This window comes from Cetorhinus maximus, chromosome 2 (assembly GCF_964194155.1).
Source record: "Cetorhinus maximus chromosome 2, sCetMax3.hap1.1, whole genome shotgun sequence".
NCBI lineage: Eukaryota > Metazoa > Chordata > Chondrichthyes > Lamniformes > Cetorhinidae > Cetorhinus > Cetorhinus maximus.
Window position 1 is genome coordinate 192,580,235 of NC_135880.1, and position 14,246 is coordinate 192,594,480.

The 14,246-nt window shown below is 45.3% G+C and overlaps 1 protein-coding gene across 5 annotated transcripts in view; it reads right to left on the reverse strand.

Annotated features, from left to right (window-relative positions):
* Positions 1-14,246, reverse strand: part of LOC144668789 (CMP-N-acetylneuraminate-beta-galactosamide-alpha-2,3-sialyltransferase 4-like) — a 171,771-nt gene that overhangs the window by 91,629 nt on the left and 65,896 nt on the right. For 4 of the 5 annotated variants that reach the window (XM_078531143.1, XM_078531179.1, XM_078531134.1 and 1 more), the window contains exon 2: positions 13,205-13,294. The exons of the other annotated variant lie outside the window; for it this stretch is intronic. The gene's annotated coding sequence lies outside the window, so the exon portion shown is untranslated. The remainder of the gene's footprint in view (positions 1-13,204; positions 13,295-14,246) is intronic. 5 annotated transcript variants of the gene reach the window in all.

Here is a 14,246-nt window from a genome sequence, read left to right on the forward strand (position 1 = left end):
GTTAACCTTTAATATTTACAGATCCAAGGTTACTGTCATGTATGGTGCTGTTACCTCCATGCAGACTGGTTCCAGAGTGTTCTCTCTAGACTGTTCTGTCAGTCTATTACTGTGGTGGCCTAGACAAATAGGGAACCCACTTAGTACTAAAAGGGTTAATGGAGAAATTGAATTAAATGCCTAGGCCTAAGAGAAAAATGCTGCAACCTTGAAGAACAATACCATCTTGTCTGACCACTGTTGTAGGATGAGCCTTGAGACATTCCATGTTGTTCTTTCTCAGGCCGAATGTAATCAAAGTTGTGATAACCAAGTGTGTAGGCACCGCGCCTATTGTGGTGGGAATGGAAATTAACTAAAATATGGGTTGGTCAGTTAACATATGCAAATAAGCAGATTGAGATGTGCAAAATTTACTGATTGGTTGTAAAATGCTTTTAAACAAGTGTTTGTGTATTCTGCTTTGAGACGGTACAATAACTCTCACTGTATTGTTCTCCCTTGTGCACAAGTAATAAATGGGGTTTCTACGTACGAAATGATACCTTGGTGTGATTAATCTCCGACATTACCATGTGACTCAATGCATCATACCGTGGGCAGTGCTATTCTCCAGTCCCACGTTAACCCTTGTTCTGCTGAGCTTCTTTACATTACTATGGCACATACAACATCATAAAACATTCCCCTTTCTTCTCCAAGGAAAACTTTCCTCCCTTCCAACCGAGTAGTACAATACAATATATATTTGCTATCCCTTCTCCCCCACCTCAAGACTCTTGACTTTACAAATTCAGACAGGTCATGAAGCTTCCACATCTCAGGCCTGAATTTTACCCTCAGGATGCGCCCGAGGTTGGCGCAGCCAGGAGCGAACGTAAAACCCGCTCCCGACTGAGACCTCCAAATAATAAAACAAATGCACAAAAATGCTGAAAAAAATGCCTACGCAGCACAATCAAGCACCTGACAGCATACCTCATTTAAAACAAAATGTCCCCGAATATTTATTTTTATTTTAAATCCTAAAGGAGATTTCATCCTGCCCTTGGATGAGGTTTCATCAAAAAAATGTAATAAGGTTGGATGGGCCACGAAGAATTGCTTTCAATTGGGCCATTAATGGGCTCAATTGTCGGCAGGCAAGTGTGCGAGTGACGTTGGGACGCTTGCCCAATCTTACGCCCATTCGGGTCAGGCGTGCACCCGACCCTGGAACACAAAATTCTGGCCTCGGTCAGTCACGTTTGGAGAGATGGTAGCAGTATTGTGTGTTTCTGGTACTTGGGTTATCACCTTTTGATTTGCTTTTTGCGCTCCTTCGAGTTGCGTTTCTCTTTATTAACAACTCATCTGCTTTTTTCAGATACGGTGGGCTTATCCCGTTCCTTCAGAGGGGAATGTGCACTCCACTCGAATATTCTTCTTCTGTGGTGTCCGCCACGTTCTTGCCGGACGTATATGTTTCACAAAGGGAACCCTCCATTTCCACTTGTTTCACACTTTCAGCCAAACATTTGTTTGCTGCTTTATTTTCAAATCCTTTTGCAAGATTATAAACCTTTCCATTCAGTTCAATTGTCTGAGGTATCTCGTGCTTTTTCTCCTTCTAGTTCCTTGCGCTTCAGTGTCGGATTTACATTTTCCAATCTTAGTTCTGTCTTTTCTTTTTCTTTCTACAATAGAACTTTGTCCTTGTCCTTCATTTTGGTTTCACTGTTGGCTAGGTCTGTCTCTGGTGAAGTCTTCGGTCTGTTTCTTGTAGCTTTCGGCTTCCTCCTGGGGTATGGAACATTGCCAAGTCTTCTCTGCCAACTGGTTCTGCAGCTTGTTCAGAGTGACGCTAAATTCATTTTGCTTCTCTTCATAAATTTGCAGAAGAATGAACTTTGTCCTGGAGGGATTTGTGTAGCATGTGAAGGCCTTTCAACAGGTTTTCCTTTTGTTTGAGAAACTCGCTTGCTTCATCTAGGATTTTCCTGTAATTCAGCATAGTTTCCGAGTTTATTCGGCTGTGCTTCCATTCTGCTGTTTAAAACACAGCCTTCATTTCTTCATGTAGCTGAATGGTTACACATTTCATTTGTATTTGATCGTGAAAAGACAATCAACTGTTCTTTCAACTCTATTTTCTTGTTGGCCTCTTGCCAACTCATTGTGGGCTTCAGTCCATTGTTTCCTTGCTACTGAGTTTCAACGCAGCTTTTTGGGAACTAGATGTTCAATGTCCTCTGTAGCTCCTCATGTCTTTCCCTGGCTACACATAGACTCTTTGAAGAATCGTCCAGGGTCGCAACTTCTTGGCATGCTTGTTTTGCCTGACTGTACCTCTAGTTGAGTTTACCCAATTCTTGTTTTGATTTGCCAACTATGGAACCGAGGGTCGTGATCTCCTTCTGGTATTTTTGGGTCGCCTCTGAAACTTGTTTGTTCAGATCTTGAACAACTTGGTTCATTGAAGAATTCAGTTTATCATGTGTTTCCAAAGGTATATACTCAGCTTGAATCTTGCACTTCAAATCTCCCAGTTCAGCTCTGATGCGAACATTTTCTTGCAGAACAGCTTCATTTATCTTTTACAAATTTTGCTTCTTTTGTGTTACCTCATGCTCTGGGGTCTTCTGTTGCCCTCCCCCTCTGGGATATTTTGTTGTCCTCCCTCTGGGATATTTTGTTACCCTTGGCACTTTATTGGGAGTTGCCCTCAGCAGCTGCCCTCTCTCTGGGGTCTCTTGCGACCCTCAGCACAGTTACCCTCTCTCTGGGGTCTCCTCCAATTTTCTGTCCATGGCCGTTTTATTTTCTTGCCATTGCAGCTTTAAATTGCATTGCCTTTTTAAGACTGAGCGCAGTTATCTTTTTTAAACTCATGCTGTAGTAGCTAGGATACTGTTGGCTTCCCTCGGTCTCTTTTTAGTGACATGTTGCTGGGAGATATTTGACTCAACTTTGAAAGAAAAGCTTTGCAGGTGTTGCATTTTGCAACAAATGAATCAAATTAGGTACAGCGTGTTCTAGCTTTTGGTACTGTCTTGTATTGCACTGGGCTGGAAACTCGAATCCGCTTTCACTTTAAAATGAAAGCATTTGAAACTCTTTCATTTCAGCTTTTAGAGTGCTTTAAAAACTAAGATTTCAGCATTTTGCTCTGTGCAAGAAGCCTGACTGAAAGGGATTCTCTTTCTCTTAAACTCTGCAGACTTTTTTTCTTTTGTTCTTACTGTGCTCTGTAGGTTTCTCTATTTAACCCTAACAGCCTTTGTTCAGGTTTTTTTTAAAAAACCTTTGTTTTTTACTTGGCATTCTCTTTCAGCTGCCCTCTGGATGCTGAGACCTTGGGATCACCATCTCTTCTAAAAATGGAAGTACAGCTACTTCTTTTGTATTTTTGCTTACCATGTCATGAACTGTGTCACTCAGACTCTTGCAATTTTCTGATGGACTTCCACTCACTCTAGTTGCTTCCTCACTTCCAAGTCTATTGTAAAGCTTCTTCAACTTTTCTTCTTAGGTGTGGGTCTCTCTAGTTAGGCTTCGGCTGCTTTTGGGTTTTCATACCTTGGGATGCTGTTCTGGGTTCAAGCAGTTAAGTTGCCTTTTATATCACTGCGGATCACCATGTTGAATTACAGTAGTATCGCTGACTTGGATTGCACACATGGCTGTAAAATGGCATAGATTGGGACCTGAATGCTGAAAGGTATGGAGACTTTTAGGAGGGATAGAAAGTTAGGAAAAGGTGGTGGGGTGGATCTGTTAATTTAAAACAACATTAACACAATAGAGAGGGATAATCTAAGTTCAGGAAAACCAGGATATAGAAGTGGTTTGGATAGGGAGGGAGAATGATAAAGGCAAGGAGTCACTTGTGGACTCTAACATTAGTTACAAATAAGTGCGTCACAACAGTAGGATGCGGTATCAAAGAAGAAATAATGGGATAAAAGCAAAAAACTACTGCGGATGCTGGAAATCCAAAACAAAAACACAATTACCTGGAAAAACTCAGCAGGTCTGGCAGCATCGGCGGAGAAGAAAAGAGTTGACGTTTCGAGTCCTCATGACCCTTCAGCAGAACTGAGTATAGTTAGGAGAGGGGTGAAATATAAGCTGGTTTAAGGGTTGGGGGGGGGGGGGGGGGGGGGGGGGGGGGGGGGAGGAGAGAGAGAGAGAGAGAGAGAGAGAGAGAGAGAGAGAGAGAGAGAGAGAGAGAGAAGAGAGAGAAGTTGGAGGGGTGTGGTTGTAGGGACAAGCAAGCAGTGATAGGATTGCAGTGATTACTGTTCCTATCACTGCTTGCTTGTCCCTACAACCACATCGCACCCCTCCACCCACCCCCCCCACCCCCACCCCCACACCTTAAACCAGCTTATATTTCACCCCTCTCCCCACACCTTAAACCAGCTTATATTTTACCCCTCTCCTAACTATACTCAGTTCTGCTGAAGGGTCATGAGGACTCGAAACGTCAACTCTTTTCTTCTCCAAGAAATAAATGGGAGCTTGCCAGAAAGGTGTGGCTATTATTATGGAGGACTTTAATCTACATCTAAATTGGAATAATCAGATGGTCAAAGGTAGCCTAGGTGACAAATTCATAGAATGTTTTCAGGATCATTTCTTAGATCAGCACATTCTGGAGCCAACCAAGGAGCAGGCTATACTAGACCTGGTAATAACCAATGAGATAGGATTAATGACCTCACAGTTGAGGTGCCCCTAGGTAGCAGTGATCATAATATGACTGAATTTCACAGTCAGTTTGAGAGAGAGGAGTGGGTCTAAGACTAGTATTTTAAATTAAAATAAGGGCAATTATGAGGGCATGAAAGCAGAGCTGGCTAAAGTGAATTGGCAAATTAGGTTAAGGGATAGGAAAAATAGCTAATGTAGCTCCTTTATTCAAAAAAGGGAGACAGAAAGCAGGAAACTATAGGCCAGTTGGCTTAACGTCTGTCATAGGGAAAATGTTAGAAGCTATTAAAGACATTATAACAGGGAACTTAGATAAACTCAAGGTAATCAGGCAGAGTCAACATGGTTTTGTAAAAGGGAAATCATGTTTAACCAATTTATTGGAGTTCTTTAGGGGATTCGGTGGGTGTACCGTACTTAGATTTTCAGAAGGCGTTTGGTGAGGTGCCACATTAAATGTTATTGCGAAAACTGAGGGCAGAATTTTACGTCCTGCAGGCAGGCACACGCCCATCCCGATTGGGCGTAAAATTGCGCGCAATGTAGGGCGAGTGTCCCAACATCATTGCACATTTGAACAATATTTCAAACTCAGTGGACGCACACAAGTGCCAGACCTGCACCCGCCATTAATTAACAGGCCACTTAAAGCCCTTAACAGTCCAATTGACGGCGATTTTTCCTTGCCCATGCGATTTTGCACTTGTCGCATGTGCAAACAGACAGTCGGCAGCCGACATTCTCAAAAAACTCATCCACAGGTGTGATAAAAAGGGTCAGCAGCATTGCCAGTGTGAGTAGTGAAGAGTTTTGGAGATAGTTTGCTGCAGGTTGCTTATTGGTACTTGGTAACCTCATCTCTGTTTGGGGCTTCATTTCCAGGCTTCCTTTCAGGACTTATTGGTGTCTGCAAGGCACCCGGAGGATTCAGACCTGTGTGGACCCCTCCAGGTATCAGACAGCCTTCCGTTACCCTGGTAATGGGGATTGTGGTCTCCGCTGGAGGCACCTCCTGAGGAGGAAGAGAGGGGCAGAAGGGAGAGGAGGCCAGGTGTCCCAATGCAGTTTCCAGGGGAGTGACCTGTGGGAAGAAACACAGGCACAAGGGGCACAGGGTCAGCAGGAAGTTCAAGGCAGAAGGGGCCACAGAAGGGTTGACAGGCGGCGATGCAGCTACGTCAATATGTCTGAGGTGCAATGCTGAATGAGGCTCCGCCTCTCAAGGGAGACAGTGACCTCCATTTGCCAGTTGATCAGGCCTGAGGGCAGCTCCGACTGTGTGGGTGGGAACTCCATGCCAGGGGCTCTGAAGGTCACAGTGGCCCTCAACCTCTATGCCTCCAGCTCTTTCCAGGGGTCAGTGGGGTGGTCTATGTGGAGTCTCCCAATCAGCTGTCCATAGTTGCATCAAGCTAGTGACAGAAGCTCTGTTCAGGCAGGTACTGACTTTTATTCTTTACCATGCAGATGAGGCCAGCCAGGCTGAGCGAGCCAGAGGCTTTGCAGCGTTTCCTGGATTTCCCCCCCGTGTCCAGAGTGCAACTGACTGCACACGTGGCCATAAAGGCACCAACGAGTGAGCCAGGTGCCTTCATTAACAGGAAGGGATTCCATTTCATGAACGTGCAGATAGTGTGAGATCACAGGACGCAGATTCTGCAAGTCTGTACAAGGTACCCAGGCAGCTCCCATGACGCTTACATCCTGAGGCACTCCCAGGTGCCGAGGCTCTTCAGTGCTCCAGCCCGACTGGATGGATGGCTGCTTGGTGACAGGGTATATCCATTGGCGAGGTGGCTCATGACGCCTCTCCGCCACCCAAGAACAGAGGCAGAGGAGTGTTACAATACGAGTCATGCCTCCACAAGGGTGGTGATAGAGAGGACCATAGGTCTTCTCAAGTTGCACTTCCGATGCCTGAACCATTCAGGGGGAGCACTACAATACCACCCAGAGCGGGGTGTCACTGTTAGTGGTTACATGCTGCGCTCTCCACAACCTGGCACTGGAGGAAGAGGATCTTGATGCAGCTGCACAGGCAACAGATGATGAATCCAGTACTGAGTCAGAAGATGAGCATGGTGAGGAGAACACTGAAGGCGTGGAGCCAGACCTCAGTGACCTACAGGGAGGCAAGGATACCAGAGATGCCTTGATCCAATGCTCCTTCAGCTAGGCTACCAAAGATCAGCTTCAAACACATGCCAGGGCTGCCTCCTCCACCCCGGATGTCTGAAAGGACACTTTCATTTGAACACAAAGAACACTCAGTGCCTGTGCAATAAAATTCAGGGCCTACGTACAGCATTACATACTGGCGTTCCCCGCACCAATGAAATAAAAAAAGGTGAAGCATACTCAGGCCATGACAACAAAAACAAAAAACTTATCTCGTTCTGACAGTTCAATAATATTTACATAAACATTTCTGGTCTTCAACCCCAGACCATTATACATAAAGTTAACATAAATGAACATAAAATCACCGTGACCTGTCCCTCTTGTGCTCATGGTGCCTTTAACTTACTTTTGCGAATGCTATGTCTTGGTGCTCCCCCCTCGCTGGCACCGGCATTGAAACAGCCTGCTGACTCTGCTCTCTTGTTGGCCTTGATGACCTCTGGCCAATGGAGCCTGCGCTGGTCCTGCCTGGGAGGGAGTGGCCAGTGCCATGGCTGGCATCTCCCCAATTGCCACAGTGTCATTAGATGACACGGTCATGGCAGAGGGGCAGAGGAGTTGCTGCCATCATCCAAAGTGCCCGGAGGAGAAGCCTGCAGAGATGACAGGCAGCTCATGCACCGTGAGGTCACTGTGGACCTCCCTGCTCACCATTGATGGATGGGCACCTAGCTGGGATACCTCATTCATCTCCCACACTCACCACCTGAGCTCAGTACCCATGTGAGGACTTGCAGGTCCAAGCGCAATCCCAGGAACCCCTCATTCTGTCCCTGGATCTGCATCTCCACGAGAGTCGCCACTCTCTCATTGGAGGAGGCAATGCGCTCGGCCATGACGGTCAACACAGTGCTAATGCTCTGCATGGACACCTCCATTCAGAGACCATGGCAACGCATACCCTCATGGATCTCCGCCAAATCCTCCCGCACATCTCACTGGACATCTGCATCTACTGCCTAATGGACGACTCCAGGGACTCATCATCAGCCTTCGACTCAGCATCGTCCATGTCCCCAGTAGCCCTCCGACTGCTGGCGTCCTGGGCACTCTCTGCCTCCACCTGCACCTCAAGTGTGAAGTGCCTTCACCAATGTGCACCAAGATACTAGCCACTGATCCAGGGGATGCCTGGGCCACTTTTAAACCGGCTGCCGGGTCACCATTGGACTCTGCGGCCGGCAGGCCCCCACCCCAGCTCGACCCTTCCCTGCCAGTGCGGAGCCGCGTTTCATGCGGGGCGGGCCTTAATTGGCCCATCAGTGTGAAACCGCGGTCGGAGTCCGATGGTGTGTGGCAGACCGTTTCCTGGCCGCTCCCGCACCCGCCCAACAACCTTAAAATTCGATCCTGAAAGTTCATGCTGTAGGGGGTATCATATTAACATGGATTGAAGATTGGCTACCCAACAGGAAGCAGACAGTAGTTATAAAATGGGTCAAATTCTGGTTGGCAGTATGTGATGAGTGAGGTCTGTGCTGGGGCCTCAACTCTTTACAATTTATATGTGTTTTGGATGAAGGGACCAATGGTATGGTTGCTAACTTTGCTGATGACACAAAGATAGGAAGGAAAGTAAGTTGTGAAGAGGACATAGAAAACCTACAAAAGGATAGGTTAGCTGAGTGAGCAAAGACCTGAAAAATGGAGTATAATGTGGAAAAATGAGAGGTTGTCCATTTTGGCAGGAAAAATAAAGAATTGCAAAAGGTTAGTAATCAGGTACAGCAAGTAATTAGCAAAGCTAATAGAATGTTATCATTTGTTGCAAGGGGAATTGAATACAAGAGTAGGGAGGTTATGCTTCAGTTATACAGGGCATTGGTGAGTCCACATCTAGAGTGCTCTGTACAGTATTGGTCTCCTTATTTAAGGAATGATGTAAATACATTGGAAGCAGTTCAGAGAAAATTTACTAGATTAATACCTGGAATGGACAGATTGTCTTGTGAGGAAAGGTTGAACACTAAAATTGTACCTGCTGGAGTTTAAAAGGGTAAGAGGTGACTTGATTGAAATATATAAGATCCTGAGGGGTCTTGACAGTGGATGTGGTAAGGATGTTTCCTCTTTTAGGAGAATATAGAACTAGGGGTTACTCTTTCAAAACAAGGGGGCACCCATTTAAGACAGAGATGAGGAAATATTTTTTCTCTCAAGGGGTTGAGAGACTTTGGAATACTCTTCCTCAAAAGATGGTTGAGGCAATCTTTGAATAACTAAGGCAAAAATAGATAGATTCTTGATAAGCAAGGCGGCGAAAGGTTATCGGGGTAGGCAGGAATGTGAAGTCGAGGTTAAAATTAGATCAGCCATGATCTTATTGAATGGTGGAGCAGGCTCAAGGGGCCGAGTGGCCTACTCCTGCTCCTAATTCGTACGTTCATATGTTCATACAATAATTTAGGAGAAAAGGGTGCTGATTGGACAATCCTAGTTTGCCAACCAATGCAGTGCCATCAAGAAAGCAACAGGGGCCTAAAGGCTCCACATGTTTCTGGGTAATTCAAAAAAAATGCACAAGGCTTGGACATATTCCTTTTATTTGCAGGGAATGGGCCCCTGCATAGAAATGTATGTCACTTCTAACAAGCGTAAATGAACCTCATTGCTGATTATCTTAAATTGGTGGTTATTGTAGCTATGAGCACACTCAGGATTATTCAGCAAGTGCTGCCCAATCTCAGAATCACATTGAACAGTAGACATTTTGTTGCAAGCATGGGCTGGTTGAGTACATTCTGTACCCCGCCTACTATGAATAACTGAAGGGATATGCTGTTTGGCTCAAACAGCCAATCATTGGGCTGTGCAGCCTACATGCCCGACATCGCACCAGCACTGAAATTCACACATGGCGTTGCTCAATTGTGTGGTAGGCAGAACATCTCTTTTGGGATGATGGTAGTATTCTGTTAGTGGAAGATGCCACTCACGTAGCCACTGCAGTGAAACAGCTTGCCTAACCCCTTGTTTAAAATTTTGAGATACTGACTTTCCAGGGTAATTTGAGGTGGACCGAGTACATTTCAGGTCCAAATGTGGCAGCCTTCGGCCTATTTACACAGCAAACAATGATCTGATCAGGATAGCCACGTCCCGTAGAACAACTTTGACATGCTCTTTTTCTGTGTCGAGCTTGCAAGGTGAGCAAATGGCTTGGGTCCTATTTACAAGATTGCTGATAAGGCCAATTTATAATTGTTTTTAATATTTAAAGAACAAAGAAAAGTACAGCACAGGAACAGGCCCTTCGGCCCTCCAAGCCTGCACCGGTCATATTGCCCGTCAACTAAAACATTTTGCACTTCCGGGGTCTGTGTCCCTCTATTCCCATCCTATTCATGTATTTGTCAAGCTGCCTCTTAAACACCACTATCGTACCTGCTTCCACCACCTCGTCTGGCAGCGAATTCCAGACACTCACTACCCTCTGCGTAAAAAACTTGTCCCGCACATCTCCTCTATAGTTTTCTCCTCTCACCTTACATCTATGTCCCCTAGTAATTGACTCTTCCACCCTGGGAAAAAGCTTCTATCTACTCTGTCCATGCCACTCATAATTTTGTAAACTTCTATCAAGTTGCCCCTCAATCTCCGTCGCTCTAGTGGGAACAATCCGAGTTTCTCCAACCTCTCCTCATAGCTAATAACCTCCAGACCAGGCAGCATCCTGGTAAACCTCCTCTGCACCCTCTCCAATGCCTTCATATCCTTCTGGTAATGTGGTGACCAGAATTGCACGCAATATTCCAAGTGTGGCCTAACCAAGGTTCTGTACAGCTGCAGCATGACTTCCCAGCTTTTATACTCAATACCCCTGCCAATGAAGGCAAACATGCCATATGCCTTCCTGACTACCTTATCCACCTGCATTGCCACTTTCAGTGACCTGTGGACCTGTACACCCAGATCCCTCTGCCCGTCAATGCACACAAGGGTTCTGCCTTTTACTGTATAATTCCTGCCTGTATTAGACCTTCCAAAATGCATTACCTCGCATTTGTCCGGATTAAACTCCATCTGCCATTTCTCCGCCTAAGTCTCCAAACGATCTATATCCCGTTGTATCCTTTGACAATCCTCTTCACAACTCCGCCAACCTTAGTGTCGTCTGCAAACTTACTAATTAGCCCAGTTACATTTTCCTCCAAATCATTTACGTATACTACAAACAGCAAAGGTCCCAGCACTGATCCCTGCGGAACTCCACTAGTCACAGCTCTCCATTCAGAAAAGCACCCTTCCACTGCTACCCTCTGTCTTCAATGACCAAGCCAATTCTGTATCCATCTTGCCAGCTCACCTCTGATCCCATGAGACTTTATCTTCTGTATCAGTCTCCCATGAGGGACCTTGTCAAAGGCCTTACTGAAATCCATGTAGATAACATCCACTGCCCTTCCATCATCGATCATCTTTGTCACTTCCTCGAAAAACTCGATCAAGTTAGTGAGACACGACCTCCCCTTCACAAAACCATGCTGCCTCTCACTAATACGCCCATTTGCTTCCAAATGGTAGTAAATCCTGTCACGAAGAATCTTCTCCAATAACTTCCCTACCACTGACGTAAGGCTCATCGGCCTGTAATTTCCTGGGTTATCCCTGTTACCCTTCTTAAACAATGGAACAACATTGGCCATTCTCCAGTCCTCTGGGACCTCACCCGTAGCCAGTGAGGATACAAAGATTTCTGTCAAGGCCCCAGCAACCTCCTCCCTTGCCCCCCTCAGTACTCTGGGGTAGAGCCCATCTGGCCCTGGGGACTTATCCACCTTAATATTCTTCAAGACGCCTAACACCTCTTTTTTGATCTCAAAATGATCCAGACTATCTACACACTCTTCCCTAGACAAATCGACCGCTAAGTCCTTCTCTTTGGTGAATGCTGATGAGGAGTATTCATTTAGTATCTCTCCCATTTCTTCTGGATCCACACGCAGATTCCCACCTTTGTCCCTGCGTGGGCCTACCCTTTCCCTGGCTACCCTCCTGCTTTTTACATATGTATATAAAGCCTTGGGATTATCCTTAATCCTGGTTGCCAGTGACTTTTCATGACCCCTTTTAGCCCTCCTGACTCCTTGCTTAAGTTTCTTCCTACTTTCTTTATGTTCTCCACGAGCTTCATTTGTTCCCAGCCTTCTAGCCCTTACGAATGCTTCCCTTTTCTTTTTGACTAATCTCACAATATCCTTCGTTATCCAAGGTTCCTGAAACTTGCCATGCTTATCCTTCATCCTAGCAGGAACATGCCGGTCCTGAATTCTTATCAACTGATGTTTGAAAGCCCCCCACGTCAGTTGTTGATTTGCCCTCAAACATCCGCCTCCAGTCTAGATTCCTCAGTTCCTGCCTAATATTGTTATAATTAGCCTTCCCCCAATTAAGCACCTTAACCCGAGGAGTCCTGTTATCCTTATCCACCAGTACCTTGAAACTTACTGAATTATGGTCACTTTTCCCGAAATGCTCCCTTACTGAAACTTTGACCACCTGGCCGGGTTCATTCCCTAATACCAGGTCCAGCATTGCCCCTTCCCTGGTTGGACTATCTACATATTGTCTCAGGAAGCCCTCCTGGATGCACCTTACAAATTCTGCACCATCCAAACGCCTAGCACTAAGTGATTCTCAGTCAATATAGGGAAAGTTAAAATCACCCACCACAACAACCCTATTGCTTTTACATCTTTCCAAAATCTGCCTATATAACTGTTCCTCAATCTCCTGCCGGCAATTGGGAGGCCTATAGTAAACCCCCAACATTGTGACTGCACCCTTCCTATTCCAGAGCTCTACCCATATTGCCTCGCTGCATGAGCCCACCGAGGTGTCCTCCTGTCGTACAGCTGTGATATTAAAAAGTTTCTGGATTTGGGCATCACAGGGTTTGGCCATAATTTATTGCCCAGCCCCAATTTCTAAGTGGTGGTGGCCTTCTTCCTAACGAGTTTAATACAACTGAGTGGCAAGCTAGGCCATTTGAGAGGCAGAATGAGCCATATTGCTGTGAGGCTCATGTAAACCAGACCAAATAAAAGGGTTCTTTTTTCTAAAAAAGACATTGATGAACAGGTTGTTTTTTTTTTAAAACAATAATCCAACAGCTTCATGGTCATTTTTATTTCCAGATTTTTGTTGAAAACGGAATTCAAATTCTCAACAGCCTGATTTGAAATCTAAATTGCTAGCCCAGTAACAACCACTATTCTACCGTGCCCCATGTCAATCAGCTGCACAGTTATTCATCGCTTCTATTTTCTGTTAAGTAGAATGCAGTTTTCACTTAGTGCCACCAAAAACATACGTTCAGAGTGCTTACCTGCCACTTATACAATGGTTGTTGCTGACAGCCTGCAGCATCTGTTTGCAATGTATTGTTACCAAGAAGTCATGAATCTGCCGGAGCTGGCTGAAAACACATTAAGGAGCTTATTAGTGAAGCACCAAGAGTCAGCTTTTCTGTTATTGCTTGTCAGTATAATAAATGTGCTAACATGAGCAAAGATAATCTGGAAAAAAACTAATCTATTTTAAATGCAAAAAAAACTGATTGTCAAAGTAGGTATTTCATGGAGTCATTAGTCACAGGAGGCCATTTAGCCCATTGAGTCCATGGGGGCTTTCTGTGGAGCACTCAGATAGTCCCATTCCCCTGTTCAATGCCCCCGTAGCCCTGAGAGCTTATTTCCCTCAAGTGTCCGCCCGATTTCCTTTTGAAATTATTGATGGTCTCCGCTTCCACTACCCTCAGTCAGCGAGTTCCAGGTCATTACCACTCATTGTGTAAAAAAAGTTCTTCCCCACATCCTTTCTTGCATCACTTGCCAAAACCTTAAATCTGTGTCCTCTATCCTTGCACTATCAGCTAATGGGAACAGCTTTATAGTTTCACACTTGGCTGAAGTATTGTGAGTAGAGGGGCTAAGAGTAACATGAGGTGACAAATTAAAAGCATTGTTAAAGACTACTGGCCAACAGTTTAATATTCCTGTGGTGAATTACCACCACTATACTGCATAAACCATGCACCAACTACCATGGAAGCTGAGCTCTGTCAAAAAAGATTTGAAATAGGACCTTGACGATTTGTTCACCTTGCAAGCTCCCGAACTGGGAGTGGAGCTCATTGAGCTGTTGGGCCTGCAGTATACCTCGAAGAACTGCTGTCTGGGATCTTTCCTCTTAATTCACTGACTCCCAGCTGAAGTTGTTTCCACTGACAATTCCTTCACAGCCACTTAAGTCGTCCGCCATCAGCTATCCCCTATCTATGTGTGTTCAAATACCAATCACCTGCTTCCTTAACAATGTAACAAGTCTTAACATGTAAATGATAAGGACACTGACAGGGGTCACAGTGA